At 32.6% G+C, this 17,025-nt stretch overlaps 1 long non-coding RNA gene across 1 annotated transcript; it reads left to right on the top strand.

Moving 5' to 3' along the window:
• Positions 1 to 3,152: 3,152 nt before the first annotated feature.
• LOC105326778 (uncharacterized) lies at positions 3,153 to 8,387 on the top strand. Its single transcript, XR_010709737.1, has 4 exons — positions 3,153 to 3,291; positions 3,391 to 3,523; positions 3,833 to 3,953; positions 8,124 to 8,387. It is a non-coding gene; the product is annotated as an uncharacterized lncRNA (long non-coding RNA).
• Positions 8,388 to 17,025: the final 8,638 nt, after the last annotated feature.

Raw genomic sequence — 17,025 nt, 5'->3', positions numbered from 1 at the left:
ATCTCTCTATATTAGGAAATGAATGGTGTCCTTGTTGTCTGCGTCAAAAAGACACTCGGTTGTTATCTTAAAGGCGCGGTAAGTTTACAACGGACAACATTAGTTTACTTGAGAGAGAAAAAATAATATTAAAGGGCAGAAATACGCTTCCGTACAAATATATTTCGGGGATGTATTTAATGCCACCCATTTTATTTATTTACTTTCTTTGCGGGGGGGGGGGGTTACTCCTGACAGCAAATCTGATTATAATGACAATTCTCTGTAAACATTTACTTTTAAATAAATTTTTAAATGTCCTGCCTACCTGTATAACCAGTCATAAACAAATGTGTTTCCCAGTCAGACATAAAAATAGACTCAGTGAAACAGGTGTGCTTATTTTAAAGTAAAAAATAACTTAGACACAGTAAACTTTAGTTGAAATTTCATCAGTAGATACTATTTTAGCCAAATCTTTAATCTCTAATTAATTGTTAGACATATTCATGTACACAGTTGTGGGTAAAAAAATAAACCTAATTATAGAGCTAAGGAAATCCGAAGGAGCAAATTTAAAGTGAAAGAAGAAACGATAGCTACTTGCATAAAAAAGTCAACAATGACAACAAGAAGCGGGAGGAAAATAACAAGATTCAATGAAGAAGAGTCAACATCAACGGAATGTGACGAAAAAACCATGCAAACAAGAACCGAACAGGTTAGAATTACACGTGGAAAAGATAAGACTTCCTTGAGAGAACATGGTGCCTCTCCGTAAGCCAAGATGACAACGTGTGGTAAAAAAGAAAATAAAACATCGGTGACACCCGAGAAGCACACGGACGAGACAGAAAGTGCAGCTGATCTTTACAGCCCACAACAGCTATTGATTGGTAATGATTTGTTTTTTGGTTTTTTTGTTTTTGTTTGTTTGTTTGTTTTTTGGTTTGTTTACAATTACTATTATTTAAGAGCCTATTTTAGTACATATGCCAAGCTTCCATACATTTATATCTTATATTCTACCTCACATTCCATTGATAATATCTCCTGTTACACATCATATTGGATTTATCTCTCTCTCTTTCTCTCTCTTTCTCTCTCTCTCTCTTTCTCTCTCTCTCTCTTTCTCTGCAGCCTTAAAGTAATTATTGTATAAGAAATAGATAGGCTCTCAGTTAAACTGTTTCTTGTCCATCTTTTATTGCAGTAACTGGACCCGGCCGAGGTACAGGTAAACACAATACAATAATGAGCTCCCACCCAAAGATGGCCAGTCCACCCTCAGCACCTCCCCCACCACCCAGCAACACAAGATACATGGACGACAGCTGTGGCCAGTATTTAGCTTAAAAAAGTGTAAAATAAGGGACATTTATTATAGATTCATTTATGCATACGTTGTCTAACTTATACATAAAATATATTTTCGATTTAAAAAGTGTTGAAAAAATGAAAAAAAGTAAAGAACGAAAAAATATTAATGGTGCATCTTTGTGTAGAAATCAATAAAAATGAACGTTAAAATCAATCAAGGTTTTTCTTTGTCTTTATTCTGAATTTGATTATTAGTTATGTCAGGTTGTCAATTTTGAATTATTTGTACTTTTTTGGTTGAAAAAATAAATTAGATATTCACGAAAATATTTCTTAAAGCAACTGAATTAATGCATAATAGGGTATTTTTTGTTTCTCCCCACCCCTCCCCCCCCCCCCCCCAAAAAAAAAAAATATACGAGTGCATTACATTTTTACCGTTTGAAGTAGTTCTTATTTAAATGTTATCCAAAGATTTAATATTTCGATTATAATAAAACGTGTAAACTAGCTATGTCCAAGACACGATGTAGTATCGATATTGATGATATCGACGATATTGTATCGATATCGATTCACTAATTTCAATAAAATAGAACTTACATGCATATGTACACAACTCGGGAATTAACGGCATTATTAAGACGATATACTTTTTGCTGCCGTCTGAATTATTTTTATCAAATCTTTTAATATTTTGTCGTAATAAAGATTAGGGTTAATTTAACATTTATATTTTAATCGAAATCAATTTAAATGTCAAATATAGAATGTTGATCTTTTATGAAATCTACGAAAGCTATTTTGTCTATCCTATTTAAAGACTTAAAGTACGTTTCAATATAGAATATATACAGCATTGAAATATTGAACAAATTACGGGGTTTCGCATCACATTATATGATGCAACTAAGGTTATTTTCAATAAAGCATTATAATTAGTTTATAGATACAACACCACGATATTAAATAAACGTCACAACTTTTTACGAAATTTAGAGAAATAGAATAAGTCAACCATTTTTAAATTTTAATGACAAGGAATTGGGAAATGGTTTCAACTATTTGTTTCTTTGTTATATGTTAAAGAAATCTTACCCGTGCCATTATTTTCTTCTTGAGTGTGATAAATACGGTTAAATGATGTTTCTAATATAACGCAACAGTTATTATTATATATTGCTGAAAAAGCTCCTTTTAAGTCGTGGAAATGCAAGAAATAGAAACGTAATGGGATTAGATGATTTAAACATGTATATCGCAATCTTCATGTAAAAGTAATGCATTTTGAAAAAAAAAAATAACTCATTCTAGTTTGGATGAAGACTTATGTCAATACCATTTTGTAAAGAAATATTTTTGTGGGTTTTTGGGGGGTTGGGGGGGTTTGGTTTTTTTTTTTTTTTTTTTTTTTTTTTTTTGGTTTTGGTTTTGGGTTTGTTTCTTTTATTTGTAATCATGGCATGTCTGTAAAATAGTTGCAGTTTCCACTTGCTCCCCTATATTAATACATTATGTAAGATATGCTTGTTTAATGGAAAGTTGGACTGTCTTTTATAGTAAGCTTTAGTGGCTGTTTTTCTCTTTCTTGATTTTCCATTGTTTTATGCCATGCAGGCAATACATATCTCTATATATCATAAATAATTCTGTAAAAATTTGTTTTGTATGCATTGAATTATATGTTAAACGTCGTGCCAAGACTCAACGAGTACTTGCATGACATTGAAAAAATATAGTGTTTTTCTATTGTAATATATTTATAAATTAAAGCTAATTGGTTGAATCATTATTGCCATTTAAACTTAAACTTCCGTACTCAGGTCAAATTTGATTGATAAATATGAAAATTTAAAACATATTCCCAGAACAATAGCATTTTATTCTCTAAGTGCGAATGCTTGTATAGAGTCTGAAGGAAATGTTTATTCTGTTCTATTTACTTGTAAATGGGATGATTCTTATTTCGGCAATTGATAAGTGGCTCACAATGTAAGGTTTAAAAAATGTGACATCATTATATCAAATTGTTACTTTCTAGAAATAAGAATGGTTTTATGATACTTACTGGTATATTTTATTTTGTATAAGAAATTGTCCAGGGGGATTTTATGGAGTTAACTGTGAGAAAAACTGTCCGTACCCCAATTACGGTAAACGTTGTTCTCAGATATGTGACTGTTCCGAACTAAAATGCAACAACATATTCGGTTGTCTAACTCAGGTAAGTCTTATTGATTAGGAGAAAACAATCTCGTCATAGTGCTTTGTGAAATATGATTAACTGGCAAGATATTGCCAACATGATCTGAATGTCAAAATCACTAATTTGACATTCATATGTTCATATTCATATTTTGTAATAAGAATATTAAACTTATTCTTGACAAATTGAAACAAAACGTACCGTGTATGAACACGCTATGGGTACACCCCAAAGAGCATAATCATTGCATCTTTTAAAATACTAGTTATGTATTGAAATGCATTTATAAACATACCTTTTATTTTGACATTGGCTATTTTCTTTCAGCTAGAAACCAAGACCCCAACCCACACGCCATCAAACAGTAAACCCATCACTCAAGATGACATCTTAGAAGCGTATACAATTTACACCAAAAGTTTGGCACCGAAAGACACCAAACTGACAGGTACAAAATAACTGAAACTGGTGCTTGAATGTTTTAAATGTCGGTTCTCATAATCATAGCTTTGGTCGATTTGGTATGCACTTGAGTCAAGTGAGGTTGGGAAACAAATGAAGCATACTTTATAATTATATTAATGTTAAATGATGCTAATGACACACACTTATTTTAGACAAATATTTAATGATATGCCAACAACCATATGTTGTCCACATTCATGTATGAATAATGTTTAAGTCGGGATAATATTACTAATTATGTATGTTACTTTCTAAACATGTGTTTCGGGTTAGAATAACAACACATGACAAAAACATGGGTAATCATAGATTACTAAGCTCACCGAGACGGAGCATCACCCTTATGAGATATCACCTTCATAAGACCACCTTTATCAATTTATATGAAAATCATACTTTCTGATCTTGGATATTCATGGATTCTGTTTTGACAAAATATCGTATATCATCTGATAAATTTTTTTATGATAATCATATGTTAATATGTAAATCAATACAATGATATGAAATTAAATATTGCATCATGTCATATTTCTAATATAATATATATCATATAATAAATAAAATACCGTAATAAACAATAATGAGATTTGATATTGTAACGTATGATATGACATTGTATTGTGTTATACCTTTTTGTATTTGATCACATAATACAATATCATAAAATATAATACAATATAGTATCATATTACAATATCATATTACATAATACATCATAACACTGAAACATGATATTATATTGTATAATATAGAATGATATTGTATTGAATGACACTGAAACATATTTGATACATTATATGATATTATATCATATAATACAATATAATTTGATTCCAACATTGTATCTTATCAAATGATACAATATTATGTGATATGGTAAAATATTATAAAATACATTATTATATTATACATATTGCATCATATGACACAATAAAATATATTACAATATCATATAATACAATTTCATGTGATATGATAATATATCATATAAACCAATATCATATCATACAATATCGTATGATACAATATTATATAATATTACAATATCATATAATACAATTTCATGTGATATAATTCTATATTACTGAAACCAATATCATATTATACAATATTGTATGATACAGTATTATAGAATATACAATATTGTATCATAGGATACAATATAATATTTTGCAATATCTTATGTAATTGTATCATGTGATAAAATAATAAATTAAAAATACAATATAATATTATACAATATTGTATCATAATATACAATACTATACATAACAATATCATGATACATAATCATATCATAAAATATCAAAAAAATTGATACAATATCATATCGTATCGTGTAACTTTTTTATAATATAACATATGATATCATATTGTATCATATCAAACAATATTGTTTCATATCATACAATACTTTATCATAGGAATCATGTTATATCTTTTATCAACAAACACATCTATCTATCGAGCTGGTTTGAGTGAGGTAGGAGATTTCTTTAGCATCCTTGATAATGGAGATCAGGCTCTGCTTCTGAAGCAACCTCTGCATTTAATTTATAATAAAGTTAAATCAACTATGCAAGCTATCATCTATAAAACATGTGACCTGTTCCAAAAAACAAAACCTCATCCAGCATCCGAAACCTATGGCTCAGATTCAGCATTCAAGCCCATCAGGTGCATTTGTATCATAAGACACATCATCCATGCAATTTTGGTGAAGTTTGGACCAGTAATAACTAAGATATCATCATCAGAGGGCACTAGCAATTAAAACCTTAACTTCCTCCAGCATCCGCAACCTATGGCTCAGATTCAGCATCCATGCCTGTCAGGTGCATCTGTATCATAAGACACACCATCCATTCAAGTTTGGTGAAGTTAGGACCAGTAATAACAAAGATTTATTTTTTAGCATCCTTGATAATGGAGATCAAGCTCTGCATCTGAAGCTACCTCTGCGATTCATTCATATTACAGTTAAATCAACTATGCAAGTTTGAAATAGTACTATCATCTATTAAACATGTGACCTGTTCCTAAAAACTTAACTTTATCCAGCATCCGAAACCAGACTACGCATTCAAGCCTGTCAGGTGCATCAGTATCATAAGACACACCATCCATGGAAGTCTGGTGAAGTAAGGACAAGTAATAACTAAGATATCATCATCAGAGGGCACCTGTTTCAAAAACTTTATCTAACCAGCTCTTAAAACCTTAACCTCCTCCAGCATCCGAAACCTATTGCTCAGATTCAGCATTCAAGCTTGTCAGGTGCATCAGTATCATAAGACGCACCATCCATACAAGTTTGGTGAAGTTAGGACCAGTAGTAACTAAGATATAATCATCAGAGGGCACCTGCAACAAAAACTTAACCAGCTCTAAAAACCTTAACCTCTTCCAGCATCCGAAACCTATTGCTCAGATTCAGCATTCAAGCTTGTCAGGTGCATCAGTATCATAAGACGCACCATCCATACAAGTTTGGTGAAGTTAGGACCAGTAGTAACTAAGATTAATCATCAGAGGGCACCTGCAACAAAAACTTTAACCAGCTCTAAAAAACTTAACCTCTTCCAGCATCCGAAACCTATTGCTCAGATTCAGCATTCAAGCTTGTCAGGTGCATCAGTATCATAAGACGCATCATCCATACAAGTTTGGTGAAGTTAGGACCAGTAGTAACTTAGATATTGCTATCAATGGGCACCCGCAACAAAAACTTTAACCTGCTCCAAAAACCTTAACCTCCTCCAGCATCCGAAACCTATAGCTCAGATTCAGCACTCAAGCCTGTCTGGTGCATCAGTATCATAAGGCACACCATCCATGCAAGTTTGGTGAAGTACAGACCAGCAGTAACTAAGATACTGCTATCAAAGGGCACCTGCAACAAAAACTTTAACCTGGTCCAACAACCTTAACCTCCTCCAGCATCTGAAATTTAGGACCCAGATTCAGCATCCAAGTCTTTCAAGTCCATAAGTAGGTCCAGATGCATCATCCATGCAAGTTTGGTGAAGATAGGACAAGTAATAGCTTAGATACAGGACCTGCAACAAAAACTTTAACCAGGTCCGGACGCCGACGCCGACGCCGACGCCGAGGGTATAGCATAAGCTCTCCTTGACTTCGTCTCGGTGAGCTAAAAGGGCAACACGAAAAGTTTATTTATTTTTATGTGTGTAAATAAATATATAAGAAAGGAATGTAGTATAGATGACGTTGCGTACTCCATGATGCCATCAACATTTTGTCATTTGCCGTCTCAAAAGTTTAGAACAGCGTTGTATCCATTGACGTTGCGTCATTTCAGTCCGAGACAGAACAAACTCATTTCTCTGTCGTTTAAAGATTTGACTTTCCTGTTGGTTTTAAATTCTAAAGGCCTTTTATTTACAGACGTTCCTCTATATAACCGTTATACATAATATTCGCTTAGCTACTGGTTAAATTATGTCTGACCTGAGGTCATGAAACGCATATCATTTTGATCGTTTATTTACTATTACATAGCTATATAAACCGGTCGAGATAGTTCCGTTCGGATGATACAAATTAGTATGCTTTTCAATGGAGGCATTCAATCGGCACAGACTTCTAAGTTTAAAAATTGTAATAAAGAAGGAACAAAGAAAGAAAAAAAGAAAACAAATCCAATAAAGAAATTAATTTTGTAACAGGAATTATCACAGTGTTTAATTTATGTTGTACAGAAACGTAGTACACACAGTAAGTATACGCTGTCTCCCACTTCAAGTGCACATCGCTTGACAGTACGGCGGACAATGTCGTATTTACGATATGTGAGCCAATATTCAAATAATCTATCATGCTTATGTGAATGAAATACCTTAATGGAGTGAAAAATGAATAATGCTTTTTCCCTTATATTATGGAAATGTAGAGACATCCTTGTCAAAATAAATAGAGAACTAAAAATTGAAGTCGTCGGAAGTAGATAAATGCTTATTTAATATGGCTTCATGTTAGCTTTGAATAGCATAACATTGTTCTGTTCTTATAGTAGAATTATTGAGTTTGAATATCGGAAGTCTAAGAATATTTAATAGTTTAATTTTTAGTGCCATTAATATTTCATGTTTGATGTTTATTTCATTACTGGTATTTATTTCCTTTTAAGCTGATACTGTAACTGTTACTGACGAAACTATCGTCCCAACAGTCACATATCGATGGAACCAGAGTGATTGGGTGACAAGAAGCATCTATGGTACTGGCGTGTTGATAATTATCCTGGTTTTGTTTCATATCAGCATTTCAGTTTTGCGTTGTGTGAAAATAAAAGGCACACTTGAAAACATGCAGTCATCTACAACGTAATTGAAGAGAGAGAGAGAGAGAGAGAGAGAGAGAGAGAGAGAGAGAGAGAGAGAGAGAGAGAGAGAGAGAGACAGTCAGACAGACAGACAGACAGACAGAGAGAGAGAGAATAGTTATTTAGTTTATTATGTATTGGTGTAAGATTATTAAACACATCATATTTAAAAATGTGTTTGCGATTTTTAACAAAAAAGAAATTAAATAACTTCCAAATTATAGTTCACACATTAACCATAGTGATGATTATCAAAAAAATGTTTCATCTTAAGGATGACGTTTACTCAAAATGAAAAAAAATTCCACTGATGATAATGAAAAGCCAACTATCGTGTGTTATGGACCTTTTGTTGTAGTGTTATTTTTCATTTTCAAAAAAGTAGGTCAATGACCTACTTTTTGAGTTAATGGCCATTGTATATTTTTGGAAAATTAAAGGAAAATCACTTAAAATTTTACACTATGATTGAGATTTTCTTAATTGTGAAAATAATACAAATTGCTCAACACTTTTGAAAATGAAATACAATTTATGAATGGCAGTGACACTAAATACATACAAAGCATTAAGTTTTCCTTCACAATTTTTATAAATATTCCAGTCCGAATTTCCTCTATCACTTTTCAAATTCCTACCCATTTTTGATCCAATTTTACAAAAAATTGAATGATGATAATACAAAAACATTTATAGTATTAAAATACTTATATTGATCTTATTCTGTTCGCATATAATTTATATGAGGTCAATGATCAAAATTTTGAGATATGGTGTCTTTTCTTGTTTTTAAGCATATTTCAATATTTTTTAAATTCATGCCATAAGGTTATAATAATGAACAAATGAGGTAAAACTACCTGAAAATATGCAAAATTATATAGACTAAAATATAAAATCTTAACTTTTAATATTAGAGTACTTCCAAAATTGTTTTAGCAGAAAACAAAATCTGCAAAATTTAGTCCGAATTTCATCTGTTTGGCAAAAAGTCTATTTTTGTTTTGGCATAATTCCATAATATAGTAGAAATATCGAATGTTATGTCAATAAAAATTCATTTCACAGATACCTTTTGTGTTTAGAACAAATTTTACTCATGACACTGAACTTCATAACAATCCGGATTCGAGAACTCAAACCCTGAGTAAACAACACCCCTAATTGCATTTAATAGAAAAATGTAAAATACAACGAGATAAATCTTCTGTCTCTTAAATCTGCTGTTATACTGTCAATACTTCTTACAAGTAGATAGGCATATATTGTCCCCAACTCTCCGCTTTCAACGATGTTTGGTGGAGCAAGTGTCTCCAATATGTAAATATGCTCTCATTTTTACATAATACGCACATTTGAAGAACATTTTTAATGTATAAAAAAAAAGTGCTGCTGGTGGTGGTTAAGTGGAGTATAATCTAAATCTGTTTTCCTCCCTGGCCTCTAAGGAACAGTATTGAAATAAGCTTGTGTCATCGTTAATATCATAAGTCGTTATATCATTGTTCCTCAGAGAATAAAAAAGAATAAAACACTAAGGTATTGTAAAGTATGGCTCACCCCCAACCCTATCACAGGATGAATCTCTGCCATTCAGTCAACTGTATGATAACTGAATGGTCTGGAAAGGTGACTGAATGGCACACATATGCCATTCAGTCACATTTCAGTTACCTTTCAGTCCCCTTTCAATTGACTGAATCGCAGAGATTCATCCTGTTTATGGCGAGGTATCTTGACTTTCTGGGTCATTGTTTGAATAAACGTCACTCTACAATATGTCGAGAAGTTCATATCAATTTTTTTGGTCGTATTTCGAAGCGAGCTCGGAAGAATAATATCTAAATTTCTAATTTTTTTTTAACTTTGTTTAAAAACTATATCACCTTTAAAGGTGGCTACCGATTAAATACTAGTAACTGTTTCTATTAAGAAAGAGGATTTTCTATTCGTGTCCTCTTTTTTTCAGTGCAAAATGAAAAATGAACGCAATGCAATAACAGAAATGAACATGAATTTTATTCATTTTTGTTGTTGAACACAACATAAATTCATAAACCCGCCATCTTTTTTACACAAAAGCACATTTTACAGTACCTTTAAACCTTCATATTCCACAATAACAGTCAAAACATTGGTGACTCCACCAACCTATTTCATCGAATATCTCACTTACAAATAAACTTGGTGGGTCCACCAATGATAAAATATTGGCGATTCTATTTTTTTAAACAGCATCAAATATCTCATTCACACAGGGCCCTGGTGGTTCCACCAAAATTCAATTGTGAATTTGTCCGCATACAGTTTTGTATTTCATTCAAAGATTTGGTGAACCCACCAACAGAGCAATGATAGCAACACATGTCATCAAACATTTCCGTCTTAATGAAACCTTAATTGGTGATTCCACCTAAATACAAATATGCAATAATCATTTTGTCTTAAACTTTACTGATTAAATTTGGTGAACTTAGACTTTCATTATCCAAATATTTGGTGGATCCACCAAAATGAAATTATACAAACAAATATAGAGTACAAAGTTGGTGCATTCACCAAAAGTTTCTAAACATTCATCGATGGCACTAAATAAACAGAAACACCTAAATACATGTCAGTTTATATACAAAACAAGAAAGTTGGTGAAACCACCAAAAAGATTGACAAAATTCAAAATACCCCTACTTGGTGGATCCACCAGATATCAAGTTACAAACAGATTACAAAGTTGGTGGATTCACCAAAGAAACCCCCGGCCGGTAACAATTAGTTTATTGCTGCTATTGAATATATAATTGGTGGGCCCACCAATATGAATGCTATGTTCAGTTTACATAAAAGATCAGAAAGTTGGTGAATCCACCAGAAAGATCAACATATCATCATAACTCATAATTGCCTTTGGATTTACAAAGCCATCAAAAAAGGGAAAAACGTGTAGAAAGAAATTTCAAAGAATATTGAAATACATGTATCATGAAGTGTTTTTGAATTACAGTAGTGAAACATTTTATTACTTGCTTTAAACAAAGGGTTTACTTGTAACTTTTTCATCATCAATGATCACGTTTTGTATTGTGTCTGCACGTATTTTCTCTTTTTCATTTTTCATGAAGAGTTGACTATTTAGAAAACATTTGACATATTTCCTGCGCATGTGCGAAAAAATGTCTCTATCTATTAACAGCATTGTTTCTTTCTGTTCTTATACAGTTTTTTTTTCACAGATGATTTGTAGTAATAAATATGACAACTTATTGACCATTTCCAATCAGTCAAGTGGATTAAACTTCTTTCTTCCAAAATGCAGTTAAAGATAAATGGGAAAAGTTTTGGTATTCCTCTTATGCTACGAATTTTGCGACACTTAAACCATGTTTGTTTACCTCCTTTGGGTTTCTTGTTACATGTAGGAGAGTCATCCATCCTTATGTAGAACGTTTTCACTATCTAATCGTTGTTTGTAATCTTGTAGTGAAGTGGACGAGTAAATTTTCTCAATTCACACATACTATTTTTCATCAGGGTGTTAATGTCATACTTAAATTAATAATCATGTTGACGTTAAGAAGAAGCTCAATGGGATCATCGGACGTTTCGGCATCACCTACTCCTCGGTTTTTTAGCCTCATTGCTGAATCATGCATTAACATCCTCATGTGCATAAGAAAATGTGCACCTGAAAATACATAATTTTTTTCAATCTTTTTAATTAGATCTTCGATAAAGGCAACAAATCTATGTTTCCTATATCAAAAGTGATGATGCATTTCTATCCTTACAAATGAATACATTTTGCCAATAAAATAATGAAGTAACTGCTTACACCTTCTGTATTTTAAGTCGTGTTAGAAAATGTCCTTAAGCTATAATTTCATTTTTGCTTGATCAATACATGTAATTATTGTAAAATTAAAAAAACCTACTGTCATTTTTGCAATAGTATAAATGAAAGTGAGGTAGTGGTCACGCTTTGGCGGATTCATGTCAGTGGGAGTTACCATATAATTGTTGCAAAAAAGCGATTATTTGATTATCGCAAAAATGACCAGATATACATTATTGTCGTGATTATCCCCCAGCACAAATTTCAACAATTAACAATCGTTATGAAGTTCAAGTTGGTCGTCTGCATAAATAATATTATTTCTTTTCTAGTCCAGCTAATCTTAATTATTTTAATTAAAGTTTGTGACTTAAGTTAATATTAAGAAGTATCTAAATCAATGTTCAACATCAACATCAACTTGACTTTAGATGAAATAATGAGATAATGCGCAGTGCGTATCTCGGCTGAGCTGGGCAAGGCATGTAAATAACATGAATAAGGATAAGATAAAAGTCCGATATTTGTTTGGATGACAAAAATTAATTTCTCATTTCGACAGATTATTAATTCAGTTCATAGACAAGTAGTTATTTTAGGGGTTTTTTAATTACTTACTATAAGGACATTGTATACTACAAGTTCCTGTATATTTTTTATTGCAACTTTCATATAATTGAACATATGTTTTTTCAGGTATTTGATTTTCAACAGGGATTTGCCTTGTATATTTGGTATTTTTACAGACAAAAACATGAATATCGCTGCACACAAAACTTGGTCTGTATGATGCATACAAAATCAGTACTCTGTTTTGCATCAGAGCTCTGGGAGATTGTACATTCATGTTGTTCAATTCTAAATTTTCCCGAGGATGGTTGGGGGGGGGGGGTTCTAATTCAATACTACATACTGTTCATGTACGTACTCCTTATATCTCTGCAAGCTCAGATGAATTGGGAGGGGGAGGGGACATACATGTACCACTATAACAACCCTCTATATCATTCTATAAAACTGCATTGTCTTTTGGAGGCAGACTGCACTTTTTAATGCAGTGTATTCTGTATTATAAACTTATCACGTACTTGCATATTTCTTATTACATATGAAGTGGGTCAATCTCGTTTTGTCCGCCGTCACATTTTGTTCGCTGTTGCCTTTTTTTCTAAAAAAAAATCTTCACGTTATGTCCACCGGCGGACTTACGTATACATGTAACTCTGAAAAAAATACAGTGGCGGCGGACAGAACGCGTTCGTATGTGCGAATTTTTATTAAAAGCATCAGAAACAATTCTGGTTTTTTGCGTGGGGAAAAGATTATGCATCCGTTTAATGCATATCTTAAATAAACATCATTTTCATTAAATGAATAAAAATTAATCCAAATGAATGATTTATTCTCAATTTTATTCAAACTGTTGGATTTGATGCGACGGCGAATAAACAAAAAAGAAATAAGTACATGTACATCATTCATGTACATAAAGTATCAGAAGTTGTCCTAAGAATAGACAAATATTCAGCAGCACATGAACCTCCATGTAAGATGCGTCATACCCGCCTCTCGAAAGTTTCTTATTCTTGTGGGTGCTCAGTCAGTTCATCTCAATCGTATTTTTGTAAGGTACATACTTTTTTTTACGTAAAGACTTTTTAATAATTGCTTCTAAGTTTTAACAATTATTCAACTGAAAAGATATATATTTATATTTATTGAGTTATAAGTCACTTTCCAGGAGCATGTTTCATTAGAACATCGCAACGTAATGTAAATTACGTAAAATTCAGCAATATCTGAGAATTTCAGAATAATTCCGTGCTAGAAGCTCAGCAAAGAGGGAGGTCTTTCATTAGATAATTACAAACACCTGTAAGATCACTTTCTTGGTCGGCACAGCGGGAGGCTACATTCTGTTGAATTCGCTGGGTCTTCACACCAGCGGGAGGATAAACACTGCTGACCTTGTGCAGGACAAGAGGAACCGCGTTTTGTGTCTCCTTATCTCAATTCAAAATATCCTCTATATCCTAGCGACCTTATCTTGTGTGTTTACAATTTGAAAAATATTATATGACCTAAATCCACCTTATAGGTTTTTCTAATGATATCTGAAGAAAGTGCTAAGAATACTAAGTATATATTTTGGTTATATACATGCATATGTTTTCTTAGTGGCATTTTTCAGCAATGTGATATGAGTGTCTCAACAAAAAGCGAAGGAACGCTTAAACATTGCTAACTGATTAATTCAAAAAAAAAAAAAATGTTGATTTAAACAGTACCCTTTAATACATGTCTTTTTGTTAAGATACTTTGTACTCAAAATAGATGAACAATCCGATTGATATGAAAGAACCCATTCCAGTTACCAGACACTTAATTCATGATAAGCTTTTAAAGTAATTTATGTACGATATGATGACTTTGTCCCCCAAACTCTTCATCATCAAACAATAAGTAAAATTCAGACACCCCCATCCTCAGTTTTTTTTCTCTTTGATGCATTCAACTCTTTCTATTTAACAAGTCTTCATTTGAACGGTAACGAAATGTATTTTAACGAAACGAAAACTATTTTAAAAAGTCGGGCCCGCATGTGAAGCGGAGAAATCGAACTTCAGCACTCGGTGTCGTAATCGGGGCGGCCAACAGTAGACAGGGGCAGCTTCCCTGAGTCTGTATGTAAGGTCATGGTAATAGTTAACACTCCCCAGAGAGAGAGAGAGAGAGAGAGAGAGAGAGAGAGAGAGAGAGAGAGAGAGAGAGAGAGAGAGAGAGAGAGAGAGAGAGAGAGAGAATTCTTCACTGCTCTTGGATGTCGTTTGAAATTCAGAAATTCCCACATAGACACATGTTAAAGTCAGCAAGATCGGCATCGGCGAGAGCGATAAAGAAAGGAAAAAAAAGTGCATAGATTATTTGCAGAGAAAGAGAGAGAGAGAGAGAGAGAGAGAGAGAGAGAGAGAGAGAGAGAGAGAGAGAGAGAGAGAGAGAGTATTGATCTAATCAAATTTCTGTTTATTCTAGGAGAAGAGTGTTTAGAAAATTTATGACAATTAATTGTTTGTAACGATTTAATCCTAGATTAAGATTAACAAGTTTCCCTTTAAGGTTACATGTAGTTTATCATTATGAATAGAATGATGTATTATGGACTAGTGTGGTTCATAAAAGTGGGTCGGAAAAACTTGTAAAACAGGAACCAATGATCACATAATTGAAAAATATTTCGCTTATTTTTAGTACTTTTCAACAAATAAATAGTTAAATGTAGCTAAGTATAGTATTTTATTTATTTTGAATTTGAAATGCACGGCACAGTCAACAAATAACAGTTGCATAAAGACTTCCTGCTGTGCCTTCCTCTGAAACATTATACCATCAACCAATGGAAGGCTGGGTGAATGGGGCATGCACAGAACAGTTTACAGTACGAATGATCAACATTCTAAAATAGGACAAACGGATTAACAACAACGGAATTTTGAATTACCACGAAATATAATGATTCATCTGTTTGAATAATGACCGAAATATTGGATATTGTGTGTGAAAGGGAAGAAAAGAATTACATATATATATGGATGCCGATGGTGGGATAAATGAAGAAAGAAAAAAAGAAATAGACAACAAATGAAGTCGGCCTAGTTATGGTAAGTAATATACTACATCAACATTAATACTTGGAATTTTTGTGAATATGTTACTTAACCGTGTCCACAATTAACTGCAGAAAAAAATGCGAAGTTATGACGATTGATAAAGTTATGGAAGTATAAACATTACAAATGCAACAGCTATATCTGTATCATTGACCTGGCCTTTATACAAGCACCTTGTAGCTAAGGCACGTAGCATCGGGGCTGAGGGTGGAGTAGGGATGAGGGTGGCAGCATCTCCCCTGCTTTTTTGCGCAGTAAACATTTTTTTAAATCTACATACAAAGAGGGAAATTAAAATGGAGTTGTCTCCCCCTTTTTGGGAGAATGTAAAAAATTAATTGAAAGGAAGTTGATGTTATATGAAGTTATAGATATGCTATGTTCTGAACCCCCCCCCCCCCCCTTCCCACGGGTTAGGATTTTTATGATTTTGAAAGTTCCTTTTTTTTTGCTTGGGATGAGTTTGCCCCCACACACTTTCAATAACGATGATACGTGCCTGTAACTGCTGTCATAATGGTTTTTTAAAAATATTAAGTGTTTTTTTATTTTATTTGTTCTAAATGTAAGTCTTTAACACGCGCGAAATAAATTTCCATTGAAAAAGAATAGTCAATAACTAGTGTAAGTATACATAGCTATTTTTTTCTATAGTTTCAGTGCAGTTAAATTGAATTATAATATGCCTAAAAAATATTTTCTCATTTACAAAAATAATCAGGAAAATGATGGAAAAATATATAAGGAGACAGGAATGATCAATCAAACTAAATAATTATATTTTAACCACTATGTTCGCTTAGCCAAAATAACTTACATGTAAGTGAAGTATTGTAGTTTGTTAACACGTATAAATGACGACACTTGATCTGCACGCGAATTCAGCTTACTTTTTTCAGAGGTCGGTTAACGGTTTTTTACGAAAGCCGAGAAGGATCATTCGAGATTCGAGATTCGAAATACGAGATTCGAGATACGAGATTCGAGACTCGAAATTCGAGATTCAATATCTAAATTAACCAATCAAATCATGGATCTGAAACCTGTATCCTAGCAACATCAAACTGTTCTAAATAAAGATCATTCGTACATGCTCTTTCCTACAAATACATGTCTTAAAAGCTCTTATGTAGTGGCTATAAAATGGTTAAATTAACATTGATGAATTAACCCCACACAGTATAAACAATTAAATTAGAAATAACACTGT

The sequence above is a fragment of the Magallana gigas genome, chromosome 9, assembly GCF_963853765.1.
Source record: "Magallana gigas chromosome 9, xbMagGiga1.1, whole genome shotgun sequence".
Taxonomy (NCBI): Eukaryota; Metazoa; Mollusca; class Bivalvia; order Ostreida; family Ostreidae; genus Magallana; species Magallana gigas.
The sequence above is the reverse complement of the archived record's forward strand: the minus strand, read 5'-3'. Positions and strand labels throughout refer to the sequence as shown.